This window comes from Acanthopagrus latus, chromosome 22, assembly GCF_904848185.1.
Source record: "Acanthopagrus latus isolate v.2019 chromosome 22, fAcaLat1.1, whole genome shotgun sequence".
Lineage (NCBI taxonomy): Eukaryota > Metazoa > Chordata > Actinopteri > Spariformes > Sparidae > Acanthopagrus > Acanthopagrus latus.
The window spans coordinates 974,403-999,527 of NC_051060.1; the positions used below are offsets into that span (position 1 = coordinate 974,403).

The 25,125-nt window shown below is 39.9% G+C and overlaps 1 protein-coding gene across 5 annotated transcripts in view; it reads left to right on the forward strand.

The window, feature by feature from the left end:
* The first annotated feature begins 6,102 nt into the window (after positions 1-6,102).
* The window catches only part of ankrd6b (ankyrin repeat domain 6b), a 65,979-nt gene continuing 46,956 nt past the window's right edge, over positions 6,103-25,125 (forward strand). For 4 of the 5 annotated variants that reach the window (XM_037086978.1, XM_037086977.1, XM_037086982.1 and 1 more), the window contains exon 1: positions 6,103-6,577. The gene's annotated coding sequence lies outside the window, so the exon portion shown is untranslated. Of the gene's footprint in view, positions 6,578-22,742; positions 22,852-25,125 lie in introns of those variants that run through there. The other variant, XM_037086979.1, reaches the window with a different exon arrangement.

Here is a 25,125-nt window from a genome sequence, read left to right on the forward strand (position 1 = left end):
CAGAAATTAGAATACTCGAACAAAAACATTCTGACACAAAAAGAATGGACATTTTAATTTCCTTGACTGTGACACAAATACTAATATCAATAACTAATTATAATAAAAATGTAGGCACTGCCAAGGCTGAAGCAGCTTTAGCTAGGACCAGGTACCACCATTATGAGTACGGCAATAAAACTGGTAAATTACTAGCATGGCAAATCAAGAAGGAGGAATCAGATAAAATAATTCATTCAATAATTACTTATTATGGCAGGTCTCTGACTGATCCATTGGAGATCAATGCAGAATTTAAAAATTTTTACAAAACACTGTACAAATCAGAACAAAACACCACTAAAAATCCCAGCTGACCAAGGTTAGATGTTGTTCTGGTCATGGTCTTTTCGATGGCTTTGCACCTTCACGGACAAAACCTTTGGCAGATATAGGATGGGATGGTGGAGGTAGGGCATTGACGGATGTCTGTCTGGTCTCCAGCATAGCTGCAAGGCACTTCAGCTCTTGATTGTGCTGCCAGGTGTACCGGCCTTGTGTCAGGCTTGTCTTGCAGCCAACCAGGATGTGTTTCAGGTTTGCTGAAGATGGACAGAGTGAGCATGTTGGGTCTTCTCCATACCATTGTTTCAGGTTACTGGGAGATGGCAGGACATGGTACGTTGCTCGTAGGATGAAGCTGGTGTGAAATGCTTCCATGCTCCAGAGCTTCTTCTGAGAGACCTTCCTTCTCTCAACCCCCTCCCGTCTCATCCACTGTCCCTGTTTCGCTTGGGAGACAGCCTTTGTGCATCTTGTTGCCTGCTCCTGCTGGCGCAGCTCCTCAAGGACCAGGCCTCTGCCTTTGCCTGCTGTGTGGCTGGGCTTGGGGTCCACTTCCTTCCGCTCGCCAGTGTAGGAGCTGTTTGGGTTACACATGGGTCACGGGATTCTGTGAGTGTCATTTCCAGCCTTACTTTGGAGCACTTGAATTCCTCTGTAAGACTGGACACAGAGTGCCTCTTCCGTACAGTCCTATGCTGCTGAAGCAGCGTGGAAGACCCAACCATTTCTTGGCAAATGAGCTGAGCAACCTCTCCAGTTTTTCAACCTTTGAGGTGGGGACCTCATAGGTGGTGAAAGGCCATGGTGCATGGAGATGGTGCAACCTGCCATGATCCCTATTTCCAACCGCTGCCATGCTGTGGTGTACTTTTTCAGATGAGCTTCAAGATCTTTCCTTGATGTTTTAAGTTTGCCGCTTTTCTCTTTCGAGAAAAGACTCTTTACAAACTTGAAGGGGTCTTTGAAGAAGCTAGATCTTGCATGCTCCTTCCTCTTACGCAGCCTCCTGAGATTTTCCACTCTCCTCAAGGTTGACAGTCTGCTTGTGATTTCTGCATGCAGCAAGTTTATTCCCTCCTTCTCCTCATCTGGGGCTTTCCTCCACTGCTTCTTCAAAAGTCGTCTCTCCTTGACCAGTCTCTCTATCTCCTACTGTCTCCTGGACTTTGTTGGGATGGTTAATAATTTCTTCCTTCCCTCTGTGATTCCAAAGCGCTCAGCACCATAGTTGTAAATCAGCCCCCCCATCTTCTCCAGCTTCTTAATAGCAGTTCCCCTCAGTTGTTCAAGGACTTTGCTGATGTCTGTGTTGACAGAATCCCACATCTTTTTCTCACAGGATTTGGGCCACTTAATTAGTGGCTTTCGCCCCAGGATTTTTGTTTCAGTTGCAAGCTGAGGTAGGCTGGGCTCGAGGGGCTCTGCAGTGCTTGGCTCCTCTTCCTGTGAACTCGGGGCATTGATGTCCTGCAGACTTCACTTGACTGATTCGACTTGCTTCGCAAGAAGTAGTGGCCGATGCAAGGTCCCTGTCCGACTTCCTTCAAGTACTTTTTCCATCCTTGATGTCTTCACAGGCCTGCAGTGGATGTTACTTTGGCCCAGCCACAGCTGCAACACTGGAGCTTAATTCCTGGAGTAGGTGTTGCAGTCTCAGGTATTGTGCCGATCATCTTTCTTGTTGGCTGTTTCGTTCCTGGGTCGATTGCCGGGTTGTCTACCGATGAGTCATCTTCCGCCCCGGCTCTCGCTGACTCTGGGGGTACTTTTCCATATGAGGTTTTTGTAGCCAGAAGATGAGTGGGACCTGTACACCAATAGTGTCAGGCTCCTCCTACCATAGGTGGCTAGCCTATGGCAGGCCCGATGGGGTCTTTCCCTCCTGCCAGCTGTCTCTCCAGGCTGTCGCTAAGTCTTTCCCTAGCTGTCAGCTGCTCTTTCACAGCAGTCACTGGTAGGATCCAGATGATCAGTTCTGTTTTTAGGACCAGGTCATATAATCCTTTATTGATTGCAGGTATGAAGTGGGTCAGTGCAGACATTTGAGGGGTTTCGAGGCAGGGGTTAAGGTGCTGTCTGTGTGAGAGGTTCGAGAAACATCTGCTTGATACACGACTCTCCTCCACAAGAGGACTGATATCCTCTATATACAACATATTGAACAGAAACTTGCCAATTTATGATAGATTATCAATTAAAAACAAGTGGGAGACAGACCTAGGTTGTAACTAGAAGATGTCAACTGGCAAAACATACTGGAAAGATCCCAAACAGTACCAATTTCCAATAAACATAGACAAATTCAGAAGTGTTTAGATTGCAGTTTACTGTGTTTTTTTTTTTTTTTTGTATTATTCCTTTTTTTCTCCTTTGTCTTTATCTTTGTCATTTCATTTTTACACTGTATAAAACATGGCCTTGTGCATTGTCAATAAATAAATCTTTAAAAAAAATGCTTCCAGAATATCTTGTAGTGTAGTGTAGCTTTAAAGTTTAAATCAATTCACATGGCTTTTAAAAATGACTCATTGTAAAATAATTATAAATAAACTGTCCATCTTAACAGCACATTCCACTCCACAAGTTTTTAAAAATTACACAATGTTAATAAAAACTAAAGATGAATATACTGTAACCCTGACAGAAGCTTTCCTAATACCAAAGTATGAATCTTCACAAATCCTCAGAACCCCACACCCATGTACTTATCCTCCAGTCTGCTATGAAATCAACACTGGTAAGAGCCTTATAGCTCTTTGCATTGTGGATAGATCAGATAAAGCCCTTAGGTTAATAAAACACAATTTGGATGAGTTCCATTCCTCTGAGTCACTCAATGAGACAATGCCATTTCTATATGCAGCGAAAGTGTGTCTGTTGTGTCAGACTCACGAAGTGACAGATTCACTGAATACAGTCTGTGCCTCTCCAATATCTTGGTCCATTCTTTGGAAATGTTGTCTTAGGCTGACAGTATGAGAGTGCACAAAGAGCAGGTGAGTGAAACATCCAGGTTGTTGCAGACACACCCTTCCTCCCCAAGAAGTGGCCACACACTGGTCTCCATGGCTGGAGGAGGGTAAGACAGAGTCACAGAACACAGACGTGTTCGAATGTGACCATCTTCAAACTAAGATGACTTTTTACAAATACCATGTCTGACACTAACTCAGAGTTTTTTACCCATGAAATTCATGATTGACAGACGAAGTAAGGCATCTGTAAGAGGAAACTGTATTTTATGGCATGATGAGAAAGTGACACCAATGTTGCCTACCTCAGGCATTCAGAGGCCACCCTAAAGCAATTTGTTGATATCTGTCATTTTTTTTTACATGTCCTCCTGCCTGGATACACATTGGTATGGGCCAACTGTAAAGAGAATGTTACTGAGTTGACTATTCTCTGTTCATTATCTTGGATCCCATCACAGTTTAAAAGCCTGACGCTTATCAGCGTGTAGGATTTTGAGGATTGACTGGAAAAACTGTACATGCATTTTTTTTGCATGAAAGTGAACCAAATAGCAGCAATTGATAGCTTCAGTCACTCACATTCACTCAATGCACAACAATTTTGTTATTGGGCTTAAAATCCAATCAAGCTTTTGTTCAACCACAGTTGCCCCTTGTGTGTTTTATCAAGAAGTACCTAGAAAAGGTCATAATGTTATTTATTCTCATTTTGCTGAGCTTTTTGCAATGGAATTGTACAAAGATATGCTTTGAACTCCCTTTGCTTCCTGGATGCCCATAGGCCTCAGATTTGCTGCAGGCTCAAGTGGTCACCAAGGAAGTTCATTTGAAGTTGCAACATGTAAGAATTTAAGCATGCTAAACAGCTACGGCAGCAATCCAATGATCCCATGCAGTGAGCTCACAGTACGGTCATACTCGAGTCAGTTAACAGGACCGCCAGCTACATGGCTAACTGAGCTAACTAGGTTACAGTAGTGGTGATATGCTGACCCTTTTTGCTTCTAGTATGAAGGCAACAGGTGGGCAATTCTTACATAATACATGTAGCGTATTGCCTCATCTTGGACATAGAATTATGTGGCCATTTAAAAACATCTTAACAAAAAAAAAATCTGTCTTTAAAAAATATTTTGACTGAGAAGCTCAGAAGTTCAATTACAAAAAAGAACCAACCATTTAAGCTTTAACAGAACCAGATGTGTTTGCTGGTCATGATGAGTACCCCTCAGCTGGTTATACTGCCTTCTCCAGAGCAGCATCAAAAACTGCTATTTTAAGAAGGCTCGACACAACATGAAATCTTCCTTGTAGTATCACCAGGGTCTCTACACATGAAAGTGAGCATTGTGAAAATTGTTTGTGTACAAAGAGTTTACTAAAAAGAAGGTTTTTGGACAACTCACGTTAGCAGTAGCACTCTGGCGCGCCGCTGTCATGGCAGACAAAAAGTGTCAATCCCTGAGTACGACCTAACAGGCACGTTTGAGGAGCAGTTCACCATTACTCTCCTGCCTGTTAGATCACTCTCACTGCTACTGCTAACATGAATTGTCCAAAAACTTTATTTTTAGTAAATTGTGTACACAAAAATTTACCATGAGCAAAGTTTCATGTTGTGTCGAGCCTTCGTAGTGTTTTAAAAATAGCGATATTGATGCTAGCGTAAAAGTGCCCCTGCACTCCATTGAAAATTAGCTTGCAGAAAAACGAAACTATGGTAAATCTTAAAAGTGCCTTTTTTGTCATAATTATGATTTTATGCAAAGGTTTGACTCATATTCCATCACAAATAAAGCCTTGGTTGCTTTTTGGCAAGAGTTTCACTGTAAGTCAGGATACCTCAAACTCTGTTGCATCATTTTTGACTATCGATTTACTTACTTATGAAAGATAATCCCCCATGATCTGATAACAATACTGCGCGGGTTATTGCAACCATACGATAAACTGCACAAAATACGGTCATAGTAGCTCGCTCTCCGACTCTGGTGCTAGCCTAACAGTGAGGAGACCCAACCAAGATGGTGGCGACGCGGTATTACGTTCTAGCACGCTATGAGGCGTCTACTTATATTATGTTAATTGTGAGGCCACCTGTCTACTGTACTGCACCTTGGCGGACTCAAAGCACAAATGGTGGGACTGCCGGAGGGCGGATCAAAACTGGATCGGAGCCGCAACGCAGCGGACCCCTATCCAGTGGAAACTGGGCCGACTGATTAGCCATTCTCATGGCTAGAAACAACACACAAAGAAGTTAACGTTAGCATTGGACTACTACAAGCTACAAACGTAACCAAGTTGGCAAACCTTACATATTTCATGAAAACAAGTCCCCCCGAAAAAATGACAAAAAATTTCCTGTCCAACAGAAAGAGAGCAACCTCTGCAGCAGTTTTTCTTTTTCAGGCCCTTCACATGCCACAGTTGTCTCCATCACTCAAACGCCGCACAAATGCTGACTCGGGTCTGACTTCTTTCTTTATCCAGAGCCTATTTCGTTGCAGCCATTTCTGTCTCAGGTTTACATTTCCTTGCCTTTTTAGCGGTGTGAGCTGTTACAAGTAACGCATTTCCTCTGCCATTGTAACCAAATGAACGTCTTCTCCTGCAGCTCCGTATTTCTGCAGAGGAGTGTGCTGAATATTTCCAGCATCAGTGAAACATAATGTGTGCAACGCAGAGGAGGGAGGGACAGAGGCAGGCAGAGGGAGCCATGAAGGCATCTGACCAATACCTGCTATTCGGCCGAAAAGCACGGATTGGTCAGCTTTTTTTCAATTCTGCAGCTGCCACAGAGGTCTGATTATTTTCGTTCCTTTTTCTTATTTCTTATTGACCACTCTGAGGATAGCAGGACCATTTCACCCAGTTTAACAAAATGTGTTTCAGAACAACATTGCAGACTTGCTTTAACTAGGTCACACTGCTGGCAGACCACTGAACTTAACTAGACGTTTATTTGAAAGAAAAGGACGACCTCGTTGTGGCTGTGCGGCCAAGGTTCAGGGACCGGAATTCATTTCATTTCATCATTAGAAAGCTGGACTGTAGCTGGAGAGAGTCTTTCCCCTCTCATTCCGCCGTACTGACAGAGTTTGTCAACGCGTCTGTTGACATGCAAATCGGACAGAGGGAGGCGACAGCAGCACGGAGAGACGACAGAAGCTACCGAGTGATCCCACTGTACTCCCTCTGACAGCGTGCACTTAATGGGACGAGCGATCGACCTTTCTGTCCGAGTCGACACTTCATGAGACAGTTTTCTCGTCGAGGTATGTCTCTTTATTCATACTCGTTATTCATCTTAGTGTTTTTGTCAGAAATATCGCGGTTTCATGGCTGTTTTTAAACTGCGTACACGGGACATGACGAGCTCCGCGCTGGGACTCTGCTGACTTGAATTACGTTCCTCCGACCACGAAAGAAATCACTGCAACATTAAGATAGCGCAAGCTAGTTAGTTCCCACAGTGACTTCTATGTAACTTGTAGCTCTGTGTTAGCCTGTTTTGTTACATTAAATGCGACCTTATCATTGGCTAAATGTGAGTGCTATTATTGTCACGAAACCACCAGCCTCTAACCTCCCCAGCTACAGTTCACGTTAGTGTAACATTACCTACAATATAATGATAACTTGTTGTTGTTGGCTAAATTGTAAGTTTAGGGTGACTTTATTTAACTTTTAACGATAAGTAGCCTAGTACTTTCAAACCATGAATTTCTTAGTGATTAGAAAGTCCTAATCTCCAGTGTGTTTTGTATACGCATTATATTCCCTTCAGTTAGCTGTGATGAAGTCTCAGCCTCATACCACTGCCCTGCGGTTCAACATCGAACGACCTGGCCAAGATATTCCCATAACGTTCTCGTTATTGTTCCTCTATGCGAAGTTACTGATTACAGGATAATATTCTGCAAAACCTTTAAAGGCTTTTAGTCTGGCCAGTGTAAGTTATGTCTGAAAAGAATACTAAATTAAGCAATAATAATTAATTAGGACACTGGATACAAAGTAACCTGAGCTGTGTCTGATACCAATTAGACTCCAGCCTCAGAAAGAAATACCAAGAATACAGAGGGGAAAAAAGAAGGCTTAATCTTTGCTGCACAGAATTTATCCTAAGGCTTAACCTAAATATTTAAATCTACAAGGGTTCACATTGAGGCTACTTAACAGTTCAAGATATGAGCTTATTATTAAAGGCCAGTCAGTAATGTGTGATAATGATAATACCTCGCACAATACAGCAACCTACACCAAGGAAGTGGTTGTTGTGAGCGGTAGCAGCCGAGATCAGGGTGGCCCAAGGGAGGATGTGGGCCACCCTGATCTAGGCCTGCTGTTAGTTTGGATTGGCCTGCCAGATGTTACTAGTGAAAAGCTATTGTTAAATAATTGCTTTTAAAAATGTATAAACAGTTTATGGTGTTAATTTTTTTTGTAAATATTCTTTCACTTTCTGCTTTATAAAGCTGAAAGGATGTCAGGAGAGACTGACAGAAAAACAGACAGCAACCTGAAATAAAAGTTCTGCCATGCCATTAGATTTTTGACAATCTGAAATTCAGTTAATGTATTTGTAATAGCACTGTTTTTGTCGCGATCCTTGCCATTTTTCAAGTTACATGCTTTAAACATGAAATATTTTCAGTTATTCTAGTCTGAAAGTATACATGCAATAACTTTGCTACAGACACATGGTTACTGATCCATTAATTTTTATTTTATTTTTTTAAAAGGTGCTTATGAAAGCCTATTTTTGTTCCGAACTTAACAGAACAGGTTCAAATAACAACACAGCAAAAGACACGGCAGTGTGGTCCTAATGTCAAAAAGCTATTGAATCCATGTAAGATTAAGTTATACCGATGATTCATCCATTTTCCTGATTCCTGGGACTATTACAACTGTTTATAATAATGAGAGTCTTCAGGCACTCCTGATGATGCAAAAAATGCTTCTTTCCCTTAGTGTCTAAAACGTGGACACATATTTGGAGATAGAAGCTGTCCACCTAAGTACAGCAGCGACATGTACGATTTTTTTTAGCCAAGGTGTGCTCCATATGAAATCCATGAATGCACCCACATAATTAGAGCATGAACAGTTGCACCCATCTGTCCATCTGCTCATGTCCCCAGGGTGCTGATTAATGCAGCACAGTGCTGACAAGGTCAGAGTTCACCAGGTGTATAATGGGCATGTAATGAGCTTTAATGGGCCACTGGGCAAAGGGGGCATTTTACAGGCTATTGAAACATGACACAGTATGAGAGCTGATTATTAGATTTGTGTGTTATTAGATTTGGTGAGATGGGGCCTATTGTGAGTGTTTTTTCACAAGCACAAGCACAAGTACGGAGAGATCTTCTTATTCCCATGTTTATCAAATGTTTTACAGAATTCTTTGACTACTATTATTATATTTTTCAAATTAAAGAGATAATATCTCTTTGGATTCACATTTACACATTATAGCTTTAAACTCAGTGTCAGGTGGCAGTTTTATAGCACAGACCCTGGGATTGGCACACTGTTTGTCATTCCATTTCTTCCTATTGAGGCACTGAAGGTTCAAGCGAATAGCTCAGTGGCATTAGAAAAGGAGCTTTCTGTAGTCTTTTGCCTTGCAGGGGCTCTAAATCCCACTTAACCCTTTTATTGGTAGCTTGAAACAATGAGCTCTATGGTCATGCATAGCCCCTCACTCTTTCTCAGACACCGCATCAGCTGTCATTAAGATCTCCCAGTGCAGAGGATTAAAGACATGGGGGAATATTGGTGTATGGTTGCTTTTTCAGGAGCAATGTGAAAGGAGACAATAGGGTAGAGCAGTGGGATAGTGCCTGCTCTTTATATGTGTGCGTTGAGAGGAGAGTAGTGGGATGGGGGGGTGTTGCTGGATGCTCTGCCCCACAGCTGACACACTCCAGCTGGAGATGCGGCAGCATGAGCAGCTACACCTTCTACTCCTTGTTCTAATTTTTGGATGTCCATATACAGTATGTCTGTTTACATTTGTAAATGTATGGGCATGCACAGCAGGTAAATGCATTATTCCGTATGTGGAATACAAACAGAGACATCAGTTATGTTTGCTTGGGTGTCAGTTATTTTTTTCAAAATTAATTTGTCATTAATAACATAAAATTGTGTAACTTCTGTTGCAATTCCCCAAGGTACACATACACACAGGCACACACAAAAATCAACAACTATAGAGACTAATTAAGAAATAATAATCAGGTCAAACAAATACACTATTCATTGTGGAGTGTTGAGGATTAGTTGAGGAACCTTACAGCCTGAAGAAATGAAGCTGTTCTGCAGTCTGGTGGTATGGCAGCAAATACTTTTGCATCTTTTCTCAGACGGCAGGATGGTTGGTGCAGGTATTGTGTGAGATCACTGATGCTCTGCAGACTGTTCCAGTGATGTTCCTGCGGTTTTAATCATCCGCTACAGAGCCTTCCTGTCCTGGGCTTTACCTGAACCATGCCAGTTTGTGATGTTTACCCTGAGGATACTTTCTGTTGCTCCTCTGTAAAAGTTGTCAAGAACTAAATGGGATCTAGAAATTTGGCAGTCAGACAATCACATTAATCCGGATGATCTGAACTGGTGGCGCTCTACCTGAGGATCAAGACCCTCCCAAATGAGGCAAATGCATTTTAGGGCAGAAAAAAACATATACAGCACAATATTGTTACTTTTTACGCATATTTATAGACTTTTTAACTTTTCATAATGTAATACAGGACATGAGGCCTCAAGAGACTATACAAAAACAACATTGTTATTATTTTTTAATCATTCCCATTGGTAATCATATACGGATAGGAATGAATGCCAGAACTACAAAAGTGAAAGCAAATTGTACACCAGAAAAATTGGGGGACCTTTTGAGTATTTACATGTAAGACCACATGTGGTGCAGTGGTAATGCATTTGCTTGCCCATGGATGGTGACCTCATTGTGATTCACAAGTAAAAGGGTAGAGACATCTTTGGAGGAGCATAAGGGGCCTTTTCTGCTCAGTGCTCATGGACAATGAAGCAGGGCTCAGGAGGTGATTATAGCTACCAGACTGGCAAGGGTCTTCAGACAGTTATTTGTGAGGTTCTTCTTCTTTGTTGCACAGCTACATCCTTTAATCCTGTCATATTGCAAAATATCCCTACTCATTAAAGCTTGACTTGTAGATTATAGGGATGTCCCGATCAGGTTTTTTAACCCTGTCCTGACCTGAGTCATTTGATATTAGTACGATCCCAGTTCAAAACTCCAATGGATGTAAAGCTCTTATTTTGAAGACAAATTCGACCTGCTATCTGTTAGCTGTCTGTTGCTTGAGGCAGTTAATGTGAGATGCTCTGCTGCACGCTTCCTTTAATAGCGGGGGTTTAACATCATGTGTTTGACTAAGGAGGCGAGAATATGGGCCACAGGTCTAGAATTAAGTAAATCTATCAAGTGTCGCCACATTTCTTCCGATGCATATGTTGTACTTCACTGTCCACGCCCAACTTTGTACTTCACGTAACATCACATGTTTATGCCTACACCAGTGGCAGATTTTTGGGAAAGTAGGAATATTAAACCTCCCTTTTAGATAGACAGGGCTGCAGAGTGCAGCCTTTACTGGACCTTGCAGCAAATGTGTTGCGTTTTCTATCTAAAAGGAGCTAGTTATTCCTCTCTTAACCAGTAGATTAATTATTAATTATTGGTTAATTAATAGTGACATTTTCTATTCATTTTCTTTTCTCGGTGAAATTGTTTCACTTTATCAGTGTATCAGCGTTTTGTCAACATTTTGAAGACATAAATATTGCGGTATACTGTGATAATTTTAGTCACTGTTGCCACAGTGGGAAATTTTCAAACCATTACATCCCTGCCTACTTGTATAAATAAAGTTATAAAATAGTACAACAAATTGCTTGTTTCAAAATGTCTCAAACATTTTACAGGTAGTATACTGAACTGAACATAGATTAAAGAAAATAAGAAAAAGTGAAATATTGTGGATTATTATGCTACTGTATCCTGTGAATATTGCACATTCTTGAGCTTGCAGGTAGTTGTTCAGTTCAGCTTCATTAGCCTCCTGTTCTGTAAGCCCTGATGTGGTTCAGACGTGCAACCAGACCACATATCATCTCTGAGATGCTCTTCCACCTTTACCCTTCACTCTGTGTATAGCTGAGGGATTGATGTTTGGCAGAGTGTACTTAGCATCAATGACCGTCATTAGCTTCTTGAATCCCTGTTTTTAAACTGTGCTTATAGGCATCATATCTGTAGCCGTACAGTATGTAATTGCGCTGGTTATGTCTTTGTATCGCTTCGGTTTCTTCTTATATGGGGCAATGGCTGAAAAAGCAGCTGCAATTGTTGGCTGTTGAAGTGAAATTTGACTAGTACAAGCAGTGGGGCTGGTCTGTTGGCTACTTGTGGGGAGGCTGATGCTAGCATGATGGCACAAACTCATGCTCTCGGAGTTCTGTTTGGGATGGGTCTGTTGAGATGATGGAAGAGGTTGGTGGTCGCTGACACATTTTGGACCTAATGCTGGTCTGTCATTTGTCAGACTTCAGGTAGGAGAACTATTTCCAAATGTGCCAAGTAGTGTGACCTTTCTTCGGTTAAATTTCTTCGCTTTGTCAGTTTCCTCACATTCGGTTATGCTTGTTGGACCACTAATTTTTTTTGTGTCAGCACAAAGCCATAATTCTGAGGTGTTGTGAGTGGGAGGGGCCAGAAACATGCATCCACCACATGCATTTGTTTCTCTGATGTGCGAGTGGCTGTCGGTGGTGGGTCGGTGACTCAAAAACAAACAAACAAAAACTTTATGGAAAATGTCATACATTTGTCATTGGTATTGTGTAAAATTTTATCGGCCAGCCCTTAGTATCTGTCGATACCGAATCCTAATCAGATGCTTAGCATTAACTGTATGCATCCAAGCTGTTCCTTAATTGGTTTTATTATTTTGATGAAGCAAAGTATATACTTTCATATGGCTCTTTCTTATTCTGCATGTGCTATTGCAACATTGGCCTACCATCTTCCTTTTGTTAGCAGGTGAGTGCAGTGCTGTGTTGTGACAGCACCCTTGAGTACAGCCAGCTTGTTCTCAGTGTTACCTCCAGTATTTTCTGATACGGGGGGGTCGTTTGGGTCATCATACTGTAACATTTGTAGTTATGTCATAGGCTACCTAGGGAATTTAATTTTTTAATACTCTCACACAGCCATCATGAACTCCCCTGCATGGGCTTGGAATGAAGATTTGTCTACTATTGCAAAGAAATGCTATTTTTATTATTTGCTTCAAGAGAGGATTTATCTAAGTCAGAGTCCTGCACAGGTGAAAAATAATGTACTGTGTCAGACACAGATGCGGATCGGATCAGATGCCTGGAGAGGCCGGTCGGGTTTTTACAATTGCCATTTTCAAGGCGTCACTTAACAACAGTCATTATTAGTGACACAAATGATAAGCATTTATATTTCATATGAGCTCATTCATGCATGATTGCATCCTCCCAGAACTCCCATTGCCCATGCTGGCTTACTTTCATTTTTAAAAATTGCATCTGTCCAATTTTCCTTCGGGCATCAGTATCAATTTAGAGCAGGTTGGCTCGGGTACGGAATGTAATTTGTTCGACTGTCGGAAAACTGGTCGGATGCGTTTGAAAGTATGGCGGGTTCGGGTTTTCAAAATAAGACCCGTGCAGGACTCTGATCTAAGTGACCATAAATATCCAACATGCTAGTCAATGTCAAGGACTGCAGTGGAAGACAGCGGTAAAATATTTCCTTTCTCTAACACTGTATTTATTTATACTAAAGGTTTTACATGAGATCACATTTTTTTGTGAACAAACTAGATGTTTCTGATACTCCGTACAGCCAGTCATAGGTGACTTTTTTGTCATTTTGTTCATTCATGGCTGCTTCGGAGCCTCACACAGACCCACCATCTGTCACCGTGTGTGTGTGTGTGTGGAGGAGCCTCCGAGCGTGTGAAGTGCACTGCTCCAGGTCCGAAAACAGCTTCATATTATTTTTTTCACTAATTTCACTAATAAATTACATGTAGCAGAAACCCTGGTGTTCTCATTGTACACAATAGTTACCTAACCACCCTTGAGGCACCACACACCATTACCCTGACCATGAGGTTTGAACTATGGTTTTCTCCTGGAAGCTTGTCCTTTGAGAAGGCCAATTTTATAGCAGTTAAATGTAATTTGGTTGGAAAAAAACAAAAAGTGAAACATCTGGATGCAAGTTTCTTAACTATTTCTTGGTTACCACAGTGTGTTTAAATTCTTCTTTAGGTGTTACTGGTTAGCTAATATCTTTTTTTTTTTGCAAAAAGTGCAACATTTTCATTCGATTAATTGTTTTTTTTTCATGTCATGAAAATGCCCTTTGATTTATAGTTGTATTAAGAGGCGTTACATGTTATTTTTCGTCTTACGTTGAGTTTGAACGCTATTTATTTATCACATCTCGTTCAGCTGCCACATGGATGACTGAAGGTCTGTTTTCAGCAGTGAGCTCTGGATTAATGTACCATTCAGTTTGTCAGCCTCCATTGTCTTTGCATAAAATGCACAAACTGCAATACAGTGATTAAACTGAAAACACAAATGCAAGTATTTGTCCTGCATTCTCTGGTATTTAGGGCCCATGCATTCCACCATAAATGCTTAATTTAGTACCGAATCTCTCTGCCCCACTCCTGCAGTGAGCAAACTAGCACTGAAACAGATCTTGGGATTATTGAGCGGGTCAAAGTATTGTTTTAATCCGGTTTTGGCTCTCTGTCACTAACTGTAGCAGGAAAGACAGATGGCTGAGTTTTGAGTGATATCTGGAGGTGGAGGGAGGGGTTGAGTCCCATGCACACATCATATAGTGATGTCACTGGTCCCTCACATCTGCAGTTTGGTTTTTTTTTTGAAACTTTCTCTTTATTAAGTTTTCAATTCTTTTTTCCACAGTAAACAACAAACAATGAAGCATAAAACAGAGAAAAAAAAAAAAAAAAAAAAATCATATGGAACAGACAGGTTGACAAGGTTTACATAGAGCATACATTAGAGCAAATGGGGTTGTCATTCACACAGACAGTGAGTTACACGTTAGAGAATATAAAGTCCACTTTTTCCAGTACTTGGTAAACTGATCAACCTGCAATCTTAGAACAAAGGTCAGCTTTTCCATGCACTGTATTTCGTTGACAATGGTAATCCAGTCATTCCTTGATGGCACATTTGTCTGCAGCCACTTCTGTGTAATGGCCTTTTTGCTTGCAGCCAAAAGTACTTTGTAAAGATAGTTGTCCTGAGCCACAAGTCCATCTGGGAATTTACCCAGGTAGAACGTGATGAAAGAAAGATCAGCTTTTAAACCAAAGATTGACTGAATTTCTTCAACAAGCTCTCGCCAATATGGTTGGATAAGTGGGCAAGCCCAGAATATATGAAAGTGATCGGCCATTGTCTGGCCACATTGTCTCCAGCATTTATCCTGTCCCAGGAGACCCTGCTGTTTAAATTTCAATTTAGGTGTGACAAAAAATTTTATGATGTTCTTCCAGCAGAACTCTCGCCATGCTCTGGAGTTGGTGGTTTTAGCATGACTTGCCCAAACAGATTTCCAAACGTCCTCAGATATCTCCAGGCCGGACTCCGCCTCCCATTTTTGCTTAACCCGATTTGTAGAATGGTTGTTGGAGTTTTGTAATTTTTTGTAAATTTGTGAGATTAAATGTTTACTGTCTTTAGCATTATACGCATCAATAAATATATTGATCAGATTGGTATCCTCATTATTTGTTAATTTAATTTCCTTATTGAAGTAGTCTCTGATCTGGAAATATCTGAACATATCCTCTCTTCCCAGTCTATATGATTTACAGATGTGGGCGAAAGAGTATAGGCCATCCTTATCAGTTATAGTGCAATAGGCGGTAATACCATTATGTGTCCACTGCCTGAATCGGTGATCTAGAAGTGATGGTATAAATTCTGAGTCATATGACACCCATTTCAATATTTTTGCATGCTTCTCAAGTTGGAGTTTTTTACAGGTGTTAAACCACACCTTAAGAGCAGCTCTGGTCCAGCAATTTAGTTTATCCAGGTGGCACATCTGCAGTTTGATAGGAAAATCCCCCCTGCTGGGAAATATCTGCACCATTAAGAGCAGTCGAGGGGAAACTAGTGTTTATATCTGTTACTGTGTTGTTGGTCTGCCAAGCACCTGAAAATCGGGCTGGCTTAATGTACGCAGAGCTTAAAAAGAACAAAGTGAAACACTATGTAGAAAAATATGATTAATTTGTCAGTTTTATATATAGAGAGAACTAGCATGAAGAGATTGTCATCCACATGGCTAAAAAACAGTAGTCTGTTGATTAAACACAACAATTTTGTTAAAACTTGTCTTGCTGACTGTAATCTAAACTTCTTTTTCAATTTCACCCCTTGTATGTTTCCTACATGCAAGTTCCATTTCAAGTGTCCCGTTTTTAAGAAATGCACCATAACAATAGGAACATATCTCCAAAGTATTGTCCTCTAATTTTAAAAAGTTGAGATTTTTATTCTTTGTGTTCAAAGAGAGATGAGTCCATTATATTTAATATTATTATCATTAAAGGTGTCATAGTTATCCAGATCCATGAATCCTTTTGATTTCAGATTGATTATTTAACAGGGGCATAGGGACAGGGCAGAGTTAACATGTTCTCATGTTCTGGGTATTCTGACTTCCTCCCACAATTCAAACATATGCAAGTAGGGTTAATTGGTCAGTCTAATCTTGCCTGTAGGTGTGAATGTGAGCGTGAACAGTTGTTCATCCCTATATGTCAGCCCTGTGATGCACTTAATTTTAAGAATACAGAGGAAAAGGGAAAAAGAGGCAAGAGAACCAGATTCTCTCTGAGAGCTGAGTTCATTAGGAAGCTCAACTGAAACAACTGAACTGGCACTTTCTGTTGCACTCTGCAGCAGAGGAACTGAATGTTGCAGTTGGCGAACTAATTTCAGTTTTAAAATTCAGATTATTAACTTACCTGCATCGAGACATAATCATTCTTGTAATCGTTATTGTATAAAATGGTGAATGGAAGGAATTCCCCAGAAGTCACTTGTCGCGTCAGACTAACTCAAAAATATTACATGCAAGAAGATGTAAATGACCCAAAAGCAGCAAAACCTCACATTGCCAGGGTAAATTGAAGCACTTGAGAAGGCTATGCACTACTCATAGAATTAGAATTACCTCCAAGTAACTTCTGTTTAAGACATTTTTGTGCGCAAAGCACCATGGGACTGTATAGTAAGAATTCTTTATGAGGATGTGAGTGCTCATTCAAACAGAAGGAAAAGATGACCTGCATAATAGGGACTGTCCAGCAGGCAGTGTTGTAGCTCAGAGCGCTGAGGGTTCATTTTAGTGCATTCATGCTCTGCTTCATTTCACAAAGGTAATAAAGGTTTATTTTTTTACGTTTCCTTACTCGACATAAGATTTTATCAAGCTAGATCTGTAGACTTGAGATTTTTAATTGGTTAATTAATTGGTGGTCTGAGAGTACTAATCATGAGGGAAATGTTTAGATTTCTGTAAACATTAAACATTTAAAATTATGTGTGGACAGAATTCTGGTTGTTCATGATAACTGAAGATAATGTAGTGTAGGAAGCTCAGGCCTGTTTTGGGGAGTATCAAGTCTAAAAGCCTTATTTGGGTTATTTTTCTGCTCCTTAAAAACTATTTCTGCATAATGTTATTGAGAGGCTCCTCTATCACATTAGGATGTCAAAAAAAGTCACCAGCTAGTATTTTGATAAAGAACAGGACTTTTCAGCCCCCATGAGCTAATAATGTTAAGACTGTAATCCAAAACCTGTTATCACAAGCAAATGTTATCTTTTGTTTTTATTGTAAGAATATTTAATGGATAAATAGCAAGACTGCATTCCTCTCCTGACACTTTCCTGTTCATCAGATCTAATGTTCTCACACTCAATGAAACTTGAATAAAACCTTTGCTGGTCTGTTTGAAATAGCTACTGTTGGATTTGTTGACAGGTGGGCACTAGCAGTTACATTCCTGGCATACTTTGGATGGCAACTGCTGTTCAGGTTCTTAAATGATGCACAGTTGACTTCTCACTTATCAATCATGGTAGCAGTGCTAAATCTATCATGTGTTTCACTGACTGAGCAGGTGTCATTGGGTAAACACTGTTTAAGAAGGTTTAATTCAAGGTTGTCATAGTGTTGTGGTAATCTGATTTAGTTGGCACACTTACTGTTGAAAATAATCTCACCACAGACTGTGTCTGTGTTGCTGTGTCAGTCCATGTTAAATAATTTGTCACATTGTTATTGTTAGTAGGTTAACGGTAGTAGTAGTAGTAGTAGTATTAGTAGCAGTAGTAGTAGTAGAGCTGTAATGGTTTGTTTTATGCCATACAATCACTGCATGGGTGTCACAGTCTGATGCGTGCAGCTGCATGCAGGCAACATGGTATTTAGATTGATGCTCGATATGTGGAGCCAAACGTGAGTTCCACCTGGAAACTTCTAGTCATAAGCAGTAAGGAATGTGTGCTGAGGATACAAGCTGATTGGTCAGTCAGTCAAACTATGATGAGCGCAAATGCTGCAACTTGAAGAGCTGTTTTCTGTGTTCAGTTTAAGTTATTATTTCATTTATTTTGTGTTGTAAATTTCATGCATAACAGATTATTTCTAATTATTTCTTGCTGCCTTTGTGACGTATATTGGTCATTCTGGTGTTTGAGGTCACAGTTAGGCTTATGGGAATCTTTGGTTTAGTTTCGTTAAGTGTTCGCTGTTTTGCCAGTGATAAGGAATGAATCAGGGACATTGGAGCAGGTATGATACTGAGGTTATCAAGTGGGAACCTCCCATCACAGCTGCTGCTCTGTATCAAGCTCTTCACACCTCCAGCATCCTGAACAGCAAGATTCAACATGTCAGCTGTCAGAGAAGATGCTTTGACGTAAAGGTTTTGCTGCCTGTTTTCCTGGCAACTTAACCCCATGCAACAAGTCATTGTCTAAGATAAAGAAGAGGTTTACATGCGCACTATTATAGAGGACTAAACCTGACATAAGTATAAATAAATAAATAAATGAATGAATACATGAATAAATATATAAATACATACAGGAATAAATAAATGAATCAGTAAATAAATGCCTGAATAAATATATAGACAAATACAGGAATAAATGCATAAATAAATGAATAAATAAATAGATAAATGAATAAATGCTGAGCGGCTGCTCAGTGGGTAGAGCTGGTGGACTGGTGGTCAGAAGGTCACCAATTTGAATCCCGGCTCCCCTGGGCGGAACTGAACTACATGTTGAAGTATCCTTGAGCAAGATACTGAACCCCAAAGTTGCTCCTGATGTGCAGATGCCATCAGTAAGGGTCCTGCGATGAGCTGGCAACTCATCCAGGGTCTACCCACGGCCTATGCCCATTGTGTGAACTGTGCCCATTGTGTGAACTGGATTTGGCCCCAGTAAGCCCCGCAGCCCCTCAGGGGGAAACAGCAACATCCCGCGACCCTCACGGAGAAGCGGAAAGAAAACGAAACGAAACGAATAAATGCTGAAGTAAATGTATAAATACATAAAAGTATAAATAAAAGAATACATGCTTTATATTTATTCTACATTTCTTTTCACCTACATTCATTTATTTCTGTATTTCTGTGTCCATATGTTAATGAGGAGGTAGGAGGTCCTAACATCAGTCAAGAGCATGATTGGTCAAATCGGAGAGCCAGACAAAAGGAACCGATTCCTGATCCCAGGCCTCGCTCTCTGTAACGGTGGTGGTGTGGTTTGAGAATCCCGTCTGGAGAGGGGTCCTCGGCCAGGAAAAACTTTCTGCTCATCGCTCCAAGTCATGTATATATGTATTCGTTTTGACGTGGCTTAAACACTTCTATTCCACATGGAGGGCTGCGACCTGCAAACCACTGTTAGACGAGCGCTACAGAGCACAAATCGTCCTAAAGTGCATGTTGTCGGTTTCATTTCTTTGTCATGAATGTCTGTACTCTCAAACAACTCAACAACTATTATTTATTCATTTATACTTATGTCAGGTTTAGTCCTCTACTGTACACTATACTGTACACACTATATATACATATATACATATATATATATATATATATATATCTATATATATATATATATATATATATATATATATATATACATACAGTGGAACCCCGACTTACGAAGTGAATTCGTACCAGAGGGTCTTTCGTAAGTCAAAATTTTCGTAAGTCGAAGCACCCTTTTTTTTAGCCTAATTAGTTCTCAGGCCCCTTACCAGTCATGTATTTCTTCTACAAATATGATTTAATATTTGAAAAAAAACCACTAAGAATATTCCAAAATACAATCTGAAATGAAGAAAATAATTTATAAATGATAAATGTATTAATAAATATCAATAAAATAAATTATGTATGTACCTTTTGAGTGAGGTGATGCTGGCTGAAGATGAAGTTCTTGGTGGAGGAGGAGGTGGTGGAGGCTGAAGAAAGCATACATACATACGTGTACATGTACATGTACATAACATTATGGAATTTAATTCTAAACATTAAAACTAAAACTTTCATTTACGTTAATTAATGTACGTACGTACACTGTGCAATGATATTTTTTTTAACATTTTTTTAAACTTATAATTTTTTTTTAAATTTTCTATTTTATAATTTTTTTTAAAATTTCGGTTGCGGCAAATTTGAAATTAACGTGAATGTTCCTGTATTTGTGGGATTTTGTTACGCGGGCATTTTGCCGTACCACGGGCAGAAATATTGCTGTTAAGTGCCTTCGTAACTTGAATTTTTCGTTAAATGGGGTCTTCGTAAGCCAGGGTTCCACTGTGTATATATATATATATATATATATATATATATATATATATATAAATATATAAATATATATATATAAATAAAAAACAAAGCCAGATTTGAAAAGAGACACAGAAATACACAACAGCATGATTCTGGATGAATTCCAGTGAGGATGAATTCCTGTGAGTTCAGACTTGAGCCAACAGGCTGTTGACCTCAGACTGACCCAGAGTTCTACCTCCAGGGAAGGGTGATAAAAAAACATGAAGGCCCTGGGTGTGGACAGGTCATCTTGTCCCCGTTGTTTAGGAATTCTGTAAAACACCTGTGTTCCCTTCAGGCTTTAATCTGGATTCCAGTGTCAATTCATCTTGAATTTAGCTATATTACATACACATTACAAGTTGTTATCCAAATTTAATTCAATGTTAAACTGAATTTCTAGAAATTAGGCCATATGACATATGAAATGACATATGAATACATACTCTGAGCCAAAGCAAGCAATTGTGACAATGAATAGCCTTTGTTTTTCATGCTTCCTAGTTTTACACTTGTAGTTAATGAGTCAGCATAATACAAAACTGAAATGGTGACTGTTACTGACAAGCAGTAATCACAAACTGTTGTCTTCTAATATCCTCCTAGTTATTTGAAATTTAAAAGTGAGTGATTATTGTGTCATTTTACTGTTCAAAGCACCAGCAGATTCTGTCTGTAAACAATCTAACATTATCTGACTGAACAGTGCACACAAAAGGTCCAGCTCAGTATGTTCTAGCCGGCACATCACATCACATCATTCAGAGCTGAGCAGCAGCTGGTTCTATCAGTCAGTTTTAACGTGAGCATAGGTAACCGTAACTCAAAAGGCAAAGCACAGACTGAGAGCCGTCAATAGGATCAATTTAGGTAATACATCATACATCTTCAACTGTCAGAAATGATTTAACAGCAGTTTGCCATTGTTACCATTCGTGATAGATATCAAATAAGCTTTATTTGTATAGGGCCAATGTATAACAAGTGTCATCTCATGACACTTTCCAAATTTAGCATCTCTAGCTGATACTATTAATTGATTATTTACAGGGACCCAACACTTACACTAACGAGCAAGCACTTGGCGACAGTGCCAAAAACCCCCAAAAAACTGCCTTTTAACAGGCAGAAATATCAGGCAGAACCTGACTCAATGTGGGCGGCCATCTGCTTAGACCAGTGTCTCTCACTCTTAATTGTAATAACAATTTTCGAGAACAATGATTTAGAAACTCTATGTATCCCAGTGAAGCAGCTTTAATCATATGTCTAATATCTACAATACAAATCTTAATATCATTGTGATATTATTTTGTGTCATGCAGCAGGTGTATTTTTAGAGTCAGAAAAGTATTAATGGGCGATTTTCTCTCATGAAAATGAGACTCAACTCTTCCCATCTCCCAAACACCACCAGCAGCAAAGTGTTTTATTCAAAAACACATTTAAACACAAACAGAAGTGCTGGCACTCTGGCTGGTGGACATAGAAAGAGAAGAGTCCATAGGACCTGGAAGGGACCCAGCCTTTTATTTTCTGGCTTTGAGGCTGGAACCAGTCAGCTTCCTTAGACACTGTTCATGCAGCCAAACAAACCTGCAGCCAATCACACACAGTTAACAAAACAGAGGGTTTTAATCAGAGGAAATTGACAATGTATATGAAAATGTTCATGCAACCTCTGGGGTCGTAGCATGCTACTATATTTTCCTCTTTTCTTGGTCATTTCACTATAATATTGCTTCAAAATTATAAAAAAAAAATACTCTCCATCTCCCCTGTCGATGCTCCCTGTTTTCCTAGTACAAACAACACAGATATGGAGCAGTGTGTCTGCATGAGAAGCAGGGTGTTTTTCGGGAGGGACCAAGTTAATAAGTATTCTCCTGGGCCGCCTCCCTGAACCATGTGAAAAGCAAGGGCTTGGCATTTCTTGTTTTTGAACTGAGTCTTGAGTTCCAAAAGTTTGCACAAAAGCCCTGTTGCCTAGCTGCGTGTGAAGAGCCTTGCTGTGACTGCCGGGCCTGCTTTGTGTGCATGGGTCTCTGAGTGAACAGGATCTTCTGGAGAATCAACTGGAATGTTGTCGGGGAAAGAATTCCCCCCTTTGCCTAATCTTATTCAGTTTTCAGCTGACAGGAGGGAGTCATTCAAATGTTACCATAGTGAATTAGCACCCCTTTCAGCTCAAGTGAATTGACCTTCTGAGGTTGAGGCTTTTCCTGTATTTGCTGGCATTCCTCTTTGTGTGGTCTGATTTTAAATTTTTTGGAAATGTTTCAGGGACATTTGTCAAATGGCTACCTTAGATCATTCTTGCATTTCATTCTGCAGATTGCATGATTCTATCAGTGCACTGGCTTCCATCAGAGAATTTTGGAGTGGGTTCTGATGTATTCCATTGTCTGTAAGGCCGATACCTGTGGAATCACTGTAGAATCCACACCATTTTTAACTCAGGTTCATCTGGCCTTGTATTGTGTAAGCTTACTGTAGAAAACATGTCCTTCCTGATACCATTGGCCAGTCAGTAAGCCCAAACGGTATGGGGAACTACACTGATTCTTGTTGGGATAGAGTGATAGAGTGGTCCTTTTGTTAAGCAAAGCAACTGATGTCTTGGTAGTTAACTGGCTATCTCGCTAACATTACATTGTTACTGCTGACTTGTGTATGACAATTCTGCATTTTTGACATGTTTCAATGTTGTATTTCCCACCTACACTTGGTACCGCTCCTCTAATGACAGTGCAGACTGCCAGTGTAGGAGTACGGGTTGCCAATGATAGCCTATAAATCACCACTAGTGGCCAATTTATCAAGCAGTGTTCTTTCTTATTTTATGACTTCATTGATTCCGACTTCAGTGTGACATTGTGAACGAAATGCAAGCATGCATGTTTTTCTATCTTCATCAGATAAATTACAAAAGGCATTGTAGTAATACCAGTATTGCCACAGTTATGCAAGATAAACTGCCACAGTTGAAGATGGCATGATGGAACTGTCAGGTTGTGTCTTGTGTCTAAGTAAACGGCATCATTGACAACTGATGTATGCGGGTCCTGAAGGGTTGTCCATCTTCAAAGGGGAGAGTTCAACTACTACCCCTTATAACTCTGATCTGAAGGGCAATGGAGCACTTTAAAATAAGCAGTAGGGATAAAAATTGGAAATGGGATTGAGCCTTAGTCTTTTGTGTAAGCGCTGAAATATAAAATTCCATCAAATTTAATTATCATCCCCGCTAAGCAAAGATTTTTTATTTTACCGCTCCAGGTGGACATAGTTACTTTCATTTAATTGTTGTCATGTCTTCTGACAACAGAAGGGTTCCTTATTTCATTTTGGGTATCTTTGTCATTCAGACTTGTGCACAAGAAAAGTTTGCATGTAATAAGTCATCAGACGTATAACATTGTCCAGTGTAGAAATTAATTTGCATAAAACCATGTCTTATGGTTGAGTTGAGATTTAGGACTAATGACTTGGAAATTGCCCATTTCTTTTTCTGGCTTTAGCCATATTTGCCTGTGGCACTGTAAATCAGTCTTTTTGATGTCATCTGTACCATGTTATCTCATTCTCTGCTGTGTTTTCAGTGATGAAACACAAAGTCATTAGAGGGACTGTCATCACAGATTAGACTCTAGAGGTCAGATGGGACATGCCTCTTCCTCTGCACAGTGGAGCAGTACAATCTGTGTTGAGCTGGAAATTATGTTTTCACTGTCTCTCACATCCTCTGTTCATGTCAGGTTACCAGTTTGTACCTATAGCTTAGTGATGCCCCATGGAAACAAATGATTACAAAGAGCATACCCTTTCTAAAAAAAAAATTATAATCAACTGTTTTGTAGTGTTAGCATCATTCCAGGAAATTCTGTTGATTTTTTTATAGTTTGTTCATAATATTAAGGTATAGCCTTTAGTTTAGAGGCTTCAATAAAACATTTTGTGTACATCTAAAGAAATCCACGTCCCTCAGCTCCCACTATCCTATCCTAACTTTTTACACCAACAGTCTTGTGGGGAAATGGTGTTTGTTAAAGGCATCAACAAATGGCAACTGCTACTTTAAATTAAACAACAAAATATGATTTAAGGACATACTGCATAGAAGCGCCCCTTGATCAGACACCCCTCTCAGTACCATTGATTGATTGAAAAGCTGTTACACGCTGTTGAAAAATATATCTGTTGTATGATATGGTTGAGGTTGAGTTAGGTTTAACTACAAAAAACTGTTTTTTAGGGTCTGGAGAAGGTTGTGGTATGGGTAAAATGAATATTTAAGCTTAGGGAACCATCGTCATCACAGTAATATTCTTGTTGGTTCAAGTTTTAAAAATCCAAATATTAGATAATTAACATTACATTGTTTTTAAAAACTATTCTATAGAGTGGGAAACAGAGCAAAAAACATCCACGAATCCAAGAATCCCAGTTTGACCTAGAAACCCAGATCTCAGTGCTATGAAAAGGCAGAGTAAAACAACCAGTTTCATTGAAAAGTAGGCAGGTTTTGTTACTTACTGATCTAGTAGAAAGAATGCCAGTTTAGCTATTCAGGTCATCTGATGAAAATTCCTGTATTTTTTCATATTGCAATATATATCGCAGTGTTAGAAAAATCGCAATGTCAGTTTTATCCAATATCGTGCAGCCCTAGCGCGAACAGACTTTAACACCAGGGTGCTCTCCATTGAGACAATGCCTGTCAGTTCACACTGGTTTTACCTCGGTTTCTGTCACTCTACCTCTTTATCTTTTTGCCTTCTCCATCAGAAGGATTCTTTTTCTTTTGCAGCAGAGAG